Here is a 13175-nt window from a genome sequence, read left to right on the forward strand (position 1 = left end):
AAGAAAAGTATGTATTAATGGAATTATTCCAAGGCCCAGCATAATGATAGGCTCAAAATGGCAACTCAATAAATGTCTTTCATGCATTCATGCATTATTTACTCATTTATTCAACAAACGTGAATTTCCCATTGTAGCGATGAATCCCTGAGGGTCTTAGTAAAGGCATCATCTGCTTCAGGGCTGGGTCAAGTCCTTTTATCCTGAATTTTGCTCATGGTTATATGAAGAGGTTTGGGGACTTCCCTGGTGGTCCAGTAGCTGAGTCTACCTTCCCAATGCTGGGGGCCCGGGTTCAGTCACTAGTCGGGGAACTAGATCCCACATGCCACAACTAAGAGTTCGCATGCTGCAATTTGAAGATTGAAGATTGAAGTGCTGCGTCTAAGACCCGGTGGGGCCAAAAAGAAGTTAAGAGGTGCAGTGTGCTTTCAGGACAAGCACCTACTCCACTCCTATCCTTCCTGGCCCAGCAAAGCCTTCTTGAAGCTGGAATGTATAGGCCCTTTGAGGGCAGTTAATGAACTGAGGAATTAAGGGTAAAGGCATAAGGAAAGGGCCTCAAACAGATTGCAAGTTCCCCAGCCACTATTTCTTCCAACACTTCCACCAGTAACACCTGCTTGACCCTAAAAGTTCAGTGTTGAGATGAGACAGAAAATAAATAAGGAATTATCTGAATTATTTGGGAAAAAGTGAACAGTCTCCCTTTGACTGACTTTAGCCTGATAGAAATCAAGGCATGTGAATCCCACCCCATCCCCCTTGTCTCTGGAGTGATCAGAGTCATTTTCTGAACACTCTGCTTCTCTATTCAGCTCAGTCCTAGATAACAGTTTCTATCCCAGTCTCCACTGCCAGTGAGAAGTGCAAATTGAAGCAATTATCTGGATTGTTCAAGGAAAAAAAAGCCTCAGAAATCCTTCTGCCTGAGTGATCTAGGTAATTGCTTCAATTTTCACATCAGCTCCCCATCTTAGGCAGTCACTGGGATCGTCATTTAACTTAAACCCTGGGGTCTGCAGGTTCTGATGTGGGTTTAATCATTTCTGATGGCCTGGGCCCAGCTCCATTCCTGTAAGTACAAAAAATATCTGGCCCCAGTGAAAATTAAAAAACAAATGAACAGGGGAAAACGTTTTTTAGTGTTGAAAATCCCTTTAAAACTTGCAAAAAAAAATAAATAAATAAGTATATTTCCATGGAATGGAAAATCAGGATGTCTTTAAACTATAGCACCTCAAGATGTCCAGATAACCCAGCTCTGCGGGGAAGAAGCAAAGACTCACTTCCTTTAATTATAACATTAGCTGATCTGAAAGAGAAAGCCCATTTTCTTGCTTATTTCCTGGTAGAGGAGCTGACATATCAACTGAGATTCATTTTACTAGATTAAACCTTTATTATTAATTCCTGCAGAAAAAAAAAAAAAATTCAGGGCACTGAATAAATAAGATGGATAACTATTGACTCTAAAGAGGGAGAAGAGAGAGAAAAGCCAAACTCTTTAATGTCCTAAGGGTGGAGGGAGGGACCCACCTGTGCAAGACACTGGCTACCAGCTACCAGGCACCAGGCCTAGTTAGGAGTCAAGATGCAGGAGGTGAGGGGCATGGGTGCCCCTGCCCTTCTCTGGGCTGGCAGCACAATCCTAGTATGACCTGAATGTCAGCGATTCCCTCATTTTTTAGCAACTATATCTAACTTCATTCAGGCCCTACTTGGAGACAGAGTTCAACATTGCTAGTTCCTCTAAAAATCCACTCTCAGGAAAGCATTAGAAGTAATTCAACTTTCCTGAAAATGTAACAGGAATCACAGATTAGGGATTTCTATTGCACACTCCACAGAGAACTATTTAAAAATCAAACTCATGTCTCCAAATTTCCAACTCCATCGTGCACCAGGGAGGGTCTCTTTTCATCCCAGCACCCATGCGACTCCTCTCTCCAGGTCCCGACTTTTCCTGCATCAGTCTTCCCTGATGCAGAGCTAGTCCGTGGTGTCCCAGCTCCATCCCAGCCTTGCAGCCTCTAACCCATCAGTGCCCAGCAGATACATGGGGCTGCTCTAGTCAGCGGCCCCATCTTCCTCAGACACCATCGGAAAGAGGAATAAATATAAACACATCTCCTATCACCAACAATGGAGAAACACGGCAGTATCCTCAGCAAATCAACTAGTTGTAAATACGTTAAATAGAGACCGAGAATTCCAAGATGGGTGTGGTTCCCTATGGAGCTTCTCCTTTACTTTTTGAAACAGTAAGTGAGATAGTTTTCTTCAACAGAGGTCAGAGAAAGTACCCAAAGATGAGAAGCCTTTTCTTCAACACTGGTCTTAGTTACCTACTGCTGCATAACAAATTACCCCAACAGCTAGCGGCTTAAAACGACATTCACTGTGGGTCAGGAATTGGGCATCCCTTAGCTGAGTCCTGTAGCCCAGGTTTCATCTTTCAGGCAGCCATGGCGGCAACCATCTCTAGGCTCAAACTGGGGATGGATCCATTCCCTGCTCATTCTTGTGGTTTGGGGCAGGATTCCATTCCTCTCTGGTTGTTGGCCAGAGGCTACCCTTTGTTCTTAGTCCAGTGAGCCTCTCAAGAGCTGTATATGTCATCAGAGCAAGTGAGAGAGAGAAAACAAGACCAAAACCACAGTCTTTCATAGCTTAATCTCATCCAATCATGTTTCCATACTTCCTTGATTAGATGTAAATCACTAGGTCTAGCACACTTCCAAAAGGAGGAGATTATACTTTGGTGTGATTATCAGGAGGCATGGCTCATTGGGGGCAATCTTAGAAGACTGCCTATCACAACAACCAATAAATGAATTAGCTGTCACTGACCTGTCATTTACATTGAAACAGGGCAGAGAGTAGACCTAAGGAGTACAACTTTGGAAACAGACCCTTCACTCAGAGAACTTCAGTCTAATTGGGAGACAAGATATACAGAGATTAAAAGAGAAACAGCCATTCTAAACAACAAAAAAACTTGATGGCTCCTATCAAAGGAAAAAATATACTAAACTTCATAAAAATATAAAATCCTATATATAAAAAATCATACACAGGGACTTTCCTGGTGGTCCAGTGGTTAAGAATCCACCTGCCAATACAGGGTACACAGGTTCAATCCTTGGTCAGGGAACTAGATCCCACATGCCTTGGGGCAACTGCATGACAACTACTGAGTCTGCACTCTAGAGTCCATGCCCTGCAACAAGAGAGGCCACCTCAATGAGAAGTCCACGCACCGCAACTAAAGTCCATACAGAGCAATGTGGACCCAGTACAGCCATAAATAAATAAATAAACAAACAAGTAAATACTCAGTTGAGGAAGGTTTTGCAACATATATGACAAAGAGTCGATATCATTAATAAAGAATTTTTACTAATCAATATGACAGTTGTAATGCACAACAGAAAAAAATTAGCCAAGAGCATAAACACTCAGTAAACAAAAGAATCACAAAGTATCCTTAAATGCAAGAAAAACTATTCAGCCATATTACTAAACAAAGGAATGCCTATTAAATCGGCAAAGATTATGAATAGCAACAACACCCAATGTTGTAATGCAAAGAAGGCAACTTTCTCTTACCCTGCTGATAGGAGGGGAGATATGTACAATTCTCCTGGGAGGGCAACATAAATCAAACCCTGAAATGTGTACAGATGCAGACTTCCTACTGAAAGTGACAGAAATACCAGGCAAGCAAGCAGGAACAAGAAGTGCAAACTTGAAAGGAGACATCTGAGAACTAAAATTGGAAAAGTGCATTTATGCCAAATTACTGAGAGCCTTGGACCACAGGTGGTGATGTCTGGGTGGCATTCAGCTGACAGTGGGAAATCACTGGAGGTTTTTAAGGAGAGGAGTGACCAGGTGAGAAAAGACTTCTAAGTCCAGTTAGCAACACCAATGAGATACAAATCCAGGGAAAGAACAGGAGAGACTCATCACTCTCTCATCCCATGGATCCACTTTGGCTTCACTGTCCAGCAGAGCCAAAGAGATAGCCCTTCTTACTGAATGGGGATTAGATGGATAGCTTCAGCCTTTTGGTCTCACAGTGGCCTGAAACAACAACTGTGTATTATTTCTTGCCAATCTATGACTCACTGCACATTTCTGCTGACCTGGCTGGACTCTCTCACATTTCAGGGGATCAGCTGACTGTCAGTTAGTCTAAGATGGTCCAGTCTCCTCTCCATGTCTCTCCACCACCCCAGGAAACAAGCCTAGGCACATCTCACAGTGGGGTACAGTGAGTAAGCCCAGCTATGTAAAAGATTAGGTACAAATGTGCTTGCACTTTTCAAACTTCCACTAGCCTCATACTTGCTAACATTGGCCAAGACAGAGTGAGAGAGAACTGCAGAACCCCAGGGCAAGGCTGTAAATATGAATTGAACTGTGTCCCCCTCAAATTCATATGTTGAAATCCTAATGTGACCATCTCTGGAGATGGGGTCTTTGGAAATGTAATTAAGGTTAAATGAGGTCATAAGAGTAAGGTCTTAATCTGATAGAATGTGGCCTTAGAAGAAGAGGAAGATGCAATTGTAAATGGAATTGTTTCTTGAATTTCTCTTTCTGATCTTTCATTGTTAGTATATAGAAATGCAATGGATTTCTGTGTATTAATTTTGTAACCTGCAACTTTACCAAATTCATTCATGAGTTCTCCTAGCAACCTAAATGTCCATAGACAGAGGAATGGACAAAGAAGATATAGTACATATATACAATGGAATATCACTCAGTCATGAAAAAGAATGAAATAATGCCATTTGCAGCAACATGGATGGACCTAGAGACTGTCATACTGAGTGAAGTAAGTCAGACAGAGAAGGAGAAATATTGTATGACATCCCTTATATGTGGAATCTAAAAAGAAATTATACAAATGAACTTATTTACAATGCAGAAAGCGACTCACAGACTTGGAAAACAAACTTATAGCTGTTGGAAGAGGGGATGGGAGGAAGAGACAGTTAGGAAGCTTGGGATGGACATGTAGACACTGCTCTATTTAAAATGGATAAACAACAAGGACCTACTGTATAGCACATGGAACTCTGCTCAATGTTATGCAGCAGCCTGGATGGGAGGGGAGTTTGGGGGAGAGTGGATACATGTGTATGCATGGCTGGGTCCCTTAGCTGTCCACCTGAAACTATTACAGCATTGTTAGTCAGGAATACTCCAATACAAAATTGAAAGTGAAAAAAAAAAATGAAGAGGAAGAGAGAAATACCCTCCTCTCTCTCTACCATGTGAAGGCACAGTGAGAAGGTGACCATCTGTAGCCAAAGAGCTCTCACCACAACCTGACCCTGACGGAACCTTGATCTTAGACTCCCCCACCTCCAGAACTGTTGTTTAAACCCCCCAGTCTACGGCATTTGGTTATGGCAGCCCAAGCCGACTATGGCGTGGACACACAGAGGCCGTTTACTACCATGAGAAGGGTGGAAGGAAACAGGAAGCAGGGAGGAAGAGAGGGGAGGAGGGAGGTATACTTATTTTTAAATACGTGTAGGCAGGGGTGGTGTGAATCAGGTGTTTGGGACTGACTTATACATACTACCATGCAAAAAAAAAAGATAACTAATGATAACCTACTGTATAGCACAGGGAACATAGTCAATTCTCTGTGGTGACCTAAATGGGAAGGAACTCCAAAATAAGAGGAAATATATATGCATAGCTGAGTCACTTTTCTGTACAGCAGAAACTAACACAACCTTGTAAGGCAACTGTACACCAACTAAAAAGCATGTGCAAAGTTGAAAAAATGAATGCATCCCATCCTCTTTCATCTGAAAGTGGGTCATGCGCCCTGTGCCCATCTGCAGTCTCCATCTGCGAGCAGGATGCAGTCAGAAGGTGAAGAGGATCAGGATCAGGGAGCAAGAGTCAGTCTTGAGACTGACTCATTTTATTTCAAAAAGACATAGAAATGGTTTGGGGATTTCCCATGCGTGGGACAGAACAAATTGTGTGAAAGGTTCCTGTTCTGCCTGGAGGCCTCTCATCACAGCCCACTCTTTGCCTGTCTTCTAAATGTCAGGTAAGCCTGAGGAGTCTTAAAAAGCAAAAGGTGTCTTCCTATTTTAAAAAAGTTTGAGGATACCTACAGGCCTCCCTGCCCTAAAATATAAATATAAAAAAATGGCTCTAATGAGCAAATCTACCTTTATATATATATATATATATATATATATATATATATATATATATATATATGTTTTGGCCACACCACCAATGCATGTGGAACTTTCCCTACCAGGGAAGCCCGCACTCCCTGCAGTGGAAGCGAGGAGTCTTAATCACTGGACCACCAGGGAAATTCTACTTTAATATACTTCTGGTTGAGTTATTGGAAGATCTAAATCAAAGGAAAATATTTATACTGATTGTAAGACTCCACCATAGGAAACTGTAACGCACAGCTTTAAGAACTTTCAACTCAAAAATAACACGTATATTCTTGCTACCACAGGAGCTACTAAGATAAGCAAGGCATGGCGCCTGCCTTCCTAGAGTTTACCATCTAGGGGAGAAACAGAGACCTGGAAAATAACTGAATCTGGGGTTTCAGGGGAGTGGACCTGTCATGGTCACAGAGTAAGGCCATGTCCTTGGGGAAGAGAGGTGGGGTCTCCACTGCCAGATCCTGGAAGAGGGAGGCAGGCCTCGGGCAGGTAGGAGAAGGTTCCAGCTTCTCTCGGGGCTGCCTGTTTGGAATCCTGGACATCAGGGGGGTCCAGTAGTGCTGGGCCTTGAGATAGCCAGGCTGCATGAATGCAAACTCCTGTGTGTAACCACAGCTCCCCTTCTTCCATGCTCACATGTCAGGAGTGACAGAATGGAGGCTGAGGAGTGAGTACTGCTTCTCTTCCTCCAGGGGAGGGGGGTCAGCTCACCAAGGGAAGGGAGGTGCCTCAGTCACCCAGGGAAAGTCACTCCTGGCTTCCTCATCCCAATGCCTCTATAGCATATTGGGAGCAAAAATGATGCATCTAAATGGAAATATGATTGGGGGTTGGAGACTGAGATGGGGGAAGAATCAAAGTCAGAAATAGACACGAGAAGAGTCTCCAGTAGTGGTAGAATGAAAAAATGCGGGATGATGAGGGTTAACAAAAACTGTAACAAGTGGTATCTCTGGTAGATTTGAGAGATAAGAAGCAACATCTTCTGTCATTTTGACTTGTCATCGTCTAGAAATGCCAACTCCGTAAAGACCCCACCACACCTGCCAGTGGGGACCACCCAACCCTTGGGTGCCGCTTCTCTGAGGACCAGGCTACCTGCACTTACCAGTCTTACCACCTCCGGGCAGAAGAAGGTTGTCTCTGGCGGAAAAGCTTGGTAGGATGAAGAGTTCCTCAGAAGCAAAGCCCAAGGTGGGCAGTCCCACGGCAGTGGTTTCTAGAAGAGTGAAGGGAACAGAGGAGTGAGGCATGGTGAGGCCACAGGAGACTGGCTCTGGGATGGTCCCAACAGGAAACTCTGACATATAAATACACCCCCGTGAGGAAGGGGGTGGTCTCTTGTATTCCGGTATTGGTCAGTCACTGGATGTGTGGAGTCCTCTCCCAGGTTAAGAGCGGGCCAACTCTCTACAGAAGAGCTCTAGAGCGCTCCCAGCCCCAGGAGAGGGGAGCACAGGCCGGTAAGGGGGTATGTGTGGGGCTCCATGGCATCCACAACGGAGGCACAAGCTCCGCAGAGAGAGGGGCCTGTGCGTATGCTGTGTTCAGAGCGCAGTGCTGGTGTGTAAACGATGAGGCGTAAGTGAGCACGGAATGAGATCATGCAGGAGAAAACACAGTCACCTGTAAGATGCCAGCTACACGTCCCAAACCTCACAGGTTTGGTGTGAAGACCGGATGGTGCACAACAGACAAAATGTTACTATAGAAAGTAGAAAAGCTATACCCAGGGGCTAATAATTTAAGATTTGCTTTTGATAGTCATAAATCCATGCAAGAAGGACTGTGGATTAGGAATTACATTCCAGGCACTGTGTTGGGCATTAGGGATTCAGCAAAAACAAATATAGCCTTGGTGTATGCTCTCATGGAGCTTATGGTGTAGGGAGGGCAACGAACACCACAGTTACACAAACACCTATTGAACTGCAATTGTGGCAAGTATCAATACTTTGGAAAGAAAAGTGCAGAGTGTGTGGTGGTGTTGGCTGCAGCAAATGCCATTTAAACTAAGATGGGAGGAAGGATGGGGATAGAATTTGAGGTAGATGTTGGGGGAGGGGGGGAAGGATGCCAGTGATTTTGAGTTAAAAAAAGAGAAGCTTGTGGTTCTGGGGCAGGTAGATAAGCAATGGGGCTGGATAGTTCAGGGATCAAAGACTGAACCATGGAGATTCGACTAGATAGATTGTTAAGTGGATAGATCCATGGATAAATGGGTGGGTGGATAAAGACAGAATAGATAGAATCCATCTGTATATAAATATATCTGATTATTGATCTGTAATCTATCTAATAGAATTTCTTATATCTGCTAATACTGTCATAAACTGAAAATTGGGATCCATTCTTTTCCTCTTACCCCCTTTTAGATGACCAGACATATGTTTTCAATTGATACTAATATCTGTTACAAATCATCACCATCAGGTAGAGTACTAGATTTCAGATTTCAGGTAGGATGTTTTTAATTGTTCACCCACATCACTAAGTCCAGTACATTCTTTGTGTAAAATATCGTTCCTGACAATCTTATGGTTGCCAGGGGAAAGGATGGTGGGAAGGGATAGTTAGGGAGTTTGGGATGGACATATACACATTGCTATATTTAAAATGGATAACCAACAAGGTCCAACTATATAGGACAGCGAATTCTGCTCAACGTTATGTGCCAGCCTGGATGGGAAGGGAACTTGGGGAAGAACATGTAGGGGCTAAGTCCCTTCACCGTTTACCTGAAACTGTCACAGCATTGTTAATCAGCTATATCCCAATATAAAATAAAAAGCTAAAAAAAAATAAAATGAGGTATAGAAGCAAAAAATAATTAAATATCATTCCTGTATGTCCCTCCTTATACATGCCTAGCAATTATCCTAGACTAAGCTCTCATGACATCACACCTAAATTACTGCAGCAGCTTAACTGCTTACTCTGCACCATATACTCTGATCTCACATTTATCTGTCCAATAGCCACTCTAAAACTTAATTCCATTTTTACTATTCCATAAATTACACTCAATGTGGTAAGGCAACATACAAAAATGAGAGGCACAACTATAGAAAAAGGGGAAGCAAAGTTATACACAATCATAGGAAAAATGATTACTACCAACACCACCTCAAATAATGAGTTAGCTACAAAGCTAATAGACCAAATATGCAAGTTCAATAACGTGGTCAGATGAAGAATAAGTGGATGAAATCACTCATTTTTTTTCTGTCCATCAGGAATATTCAGCTTCATAAGGAAGATGAAATGCCATTAACAAGAGCTCAGGGTTTCATGTAAAGGTGGAAAGAAATAGACACTTGCCTTATGTAAACAATAAATAGAGAAGGGCCCAAGCTGTGGAGCTGCACTGCATGGGTTTCAATCCCAACTCCACTTTATCACAGGTCAATGACCCTCCTGTGCCTCAATTTACTCATTCATAAAGTGGGGATGATAATCATACTACCTCGAAGGTTACTATAAGGATTAACAAAATAATACACATCAAGTATTATGTGTTAGAGCAATATATGGCAGAATAAGCTCTATAGAAGTGTTTTCTGTTATTATTTTTATTTTTTATTATTAGCTCTTAGCCAGCTGTCACCTGCCCTGAAATTTTTCCTTAAGCCCTGAGTCTCACAAATCCTTCCTTAAAAACAGTTCTGTGGTCTCCTAACCTCCATCTCTTGATTAGAACAGGGGTTCAGTGCAAGTTCAAGACTCAGACACCATGCTAGCTCTCCTATCATTGTTGGCCCCTTTTTCGTTAAGGGTATTTTCTCTCTAAGCGACCAAATTTGCAGAGATAGATACCACTCAGCAGCCAGCAAGGATGACATTTTACTATGTTCAGTTCTAAGTTTAGCTCCTGGGAACTAGTCTCAAAACCTTCATTTAGAAGAGGATCTTTGCTGTATATTTGCATTTATAAAATTTCCATTTGAATGTAATTCTAGGTCCAAAATAATTACTTCTACAAGGGAGATTTTAAATCACAAAAGTTGTTTGCTTTTTATCCTCTTCGTTATCAAGTTCCAGAAACTATTAGGATCCAGATCTCAGCTTGGGCATGCTGACGTCCATTACCTTCACATTCCAAAGGTTTTAAGATACTGTAATGGCTGCATCTGGATAGTTTGGCCACTGGAACGTCAAGATGACAAGGAACCAAAGTTGTCTGCTACCTGGAGGCTGCAAAGTATGCAGCAGGGCCTCCAAGCTAAAGGTGAGTAAAAGAGATTACCTAGTGTTATTTTACTGTCTTTGTTTATTTCTCCTTTGTTACTCTGAACTTTCAATTATCTTCAAATAATATCTTCTAGCCTGTTCTCAGCTGTGCCAGATGGAATTAAGGGAATAGTTAAATACTGTATGACCTCATACATGGGTTGAACCCTCAAAAGTAAAGCAGTGGTCCCCAAAGTCAGCCCATAGGTAATAGTGAGAAAGCTGCAGGAGAGAAGTGAATCTCAGAGAGGGGATGAGGGCTTCAAGGTCCAGTTAGCACTCCTCACTTGTTGGTTCATCCCCCAGAGTTGGCCCGGACTAGCTTTTATTAGGCTAGCCATTTAATTCCTTTCAGTCTAAAACTAAGTAGTATTGATCCAAGGAGAAATTTATATTAGGTATCAGGGCTCAGGGAGTTAGAGGTAAGTGTTAATGAGAACTTAAAGGAAAGAGAGACCATTTCTAGATGTTGGGGGGTCAAGTACAATTTCTTAGAGGAGGTGATATTTGAGAGATATTTGAAAACAGTGGCTTCAACACACAAGAATTCATACTCACTGTAAGAAAGCAACCTAGGACTGCTATGGCAGCTCTGGGAAATGACAAAGGATGCAGTAATGAAAGTGAAATGTTTCCTATGTTTCTACTCTGCCATCCTCACTGTGTGACCTCCACCCCTAGGACTGCCTCATTGTCCAAGATGACAGCTAGCGCTCCAGCCATCAAGACCATATTCCAGTCAACAAGAAAGACAAAGGCTCGCAGCCTGACTGAACAACTCCCTTTAAGCAGTTTTCTTCAAGACACAGGCAATACATTTACTTATAACTCATAGATCAGAACTCACTTGGCCACACCTAACTGCTATATATAGTCTTTTATCTGGGTACATTGCTCCCTAAAATAACATTGGAATTATGTGCTTGAGGAAGAAAGAAAAAATGGCTATTAAATCAGAGACCAACTAATGGTCTCTGGCACAGGAATTCTGAAAGTTTCAAAACAAAATAATGATATCGATCAAAATGCCCGAGAGAAAATACTTTATCAGTGGGGTATAAAACCGGTTGGTGGGTATCATGAGGAGCTAGCAGATCCAGTCCCCAGTAAAACAAGCAAAGCTGGTGAAAATCATTTCTAAAACAATCATTTGAAATCTCTGGAAATTGTCCTAAGGGCATACAACAAATGAAGAAACATTTATTTAAGAAAATATATTAACCTTGAGAAGATACGTCCAAGGCATATGAGCCATATGTCCTCGCTCTCCTTATCCCATCTCAGCTTGATGGAAGCTCCATTCAAAAGAGGTGTGATCAAGAAGACAGGACTTCCTCTCCCCTCATCTCCCAATCAACGGTTATTGTATTTCACTGGGAGAGGCAAGCCACTCTCCCATCCAACTCCATTCCATTCCATTTCTCATTCCATCCAACCCCAGGTACAGACGCTAGATTCTATTGAAAGCTTTCCTACCATCCAGCTTTAACCCTTAGTATGGAGGTTCTATCCCAGGCCTGACAAACCAAGAACACTAGGGCCTCAGTCACCCCCATCCCAGTGCTCACTTGTAGGGTAGAAGCAAGCCAAGAAGACTAGGGACTACCATACCAGCCATTGCTCAGAGTTGTGGCTCAGAAATTTGCCCAAGGGAAAGGCAGTCCATTAGAAAAGAAAGTTCCAGAGCTCTTATCAGGGCTTCCCTGGTGGCTCAGATGGTAAAGCGTCTGCTTGCAATGCAGGAGACCCAGGTTCCATCCCTGGGTCAGGAAGATCCCCTGGAGAAGGAAATGGCAACCCACTCCAGTATTCTCACCTAGAAAATTCCATGGATGGAGGAGCCTGGTGGGCTATAGTCCATGGGGTAGCAGAGTCAGCGACTTCACTTTCTTTCAAAGCTCTCACCAAAGAACTAACTTTATTTAAAGCAGAGTGCGCAGAAGTTCAAGCCTAAGAGCGCTGTAGAAAGCATTGAAAGTGAAAGTTACTCAGTCGTGTCCAACTCTTTGAGACCCTATACAGTCCATGGAATTCTCCAGGCCAGAATACTGGAGTGGGTAGCCTTTCCCTTCTCCAGGGATCTCACCCAGGTCTCTCGCATTGCAGGCGGATTCTTTATCAGCTGAGCCACCAGGGAAGCCCAAGAATGCTGGAATGAGTAGCTTATCTCTTCTCCAGAGGATCTTCTGACCCAGGAATCAAAGTGGGGTCTCCTGCATTGCAGGAGGATTCTTAACCAGTTGAGCTACCAGGGAAGCCCCCTATAGAAAACAATGGGTCCTTTTAATTAAGAACAATAAGCTTAAACATAGGCTAACTAGGTCACCAGATAGAACTATGGAAAGACACTGATAGAAACAGCCCAACTGGGGTCTAAACAAACCTCAAAGATTGCCTAAAAAAACTATTCTTGCCTAAAAAAACTCTGTCATGGCAGAGTGGGAAGCTCCAAAAAACTGTCTCCCCACCTAGACAATGACTATCTAGCAGAACTTGCTCAATAAAGCAATTTTGAAGTTCTGGAGTCTACTGATAACCTAATATTCTAACTTGAGACAGTGGGTAAAAAAAGAGAGAGAGAGAGAAAAATTAAACCTCAATTTGGCAGAAGGATAAAAGTAATAAGGATTAGAATAGAGATTTAAAAAAAAGAGAACAGAAAAGCAGAATCAATGAAATCAACCAATAGCTACTGCTGCTGCTGCTAAGTCA

The sequence above is a fragment of the Dama dama genome, chromosome 33 (genome assembly GCF_033118175.1).
Source record: "Dama dama isolate Ldn47 chromosome 33, ASM3311817v1, whole genome shotgun sequence".
NCBI lineage: Eukaryota > Metazoa > Chordata > Mammalia > Artiodactyla > Cervidae > Dama > Dama dama.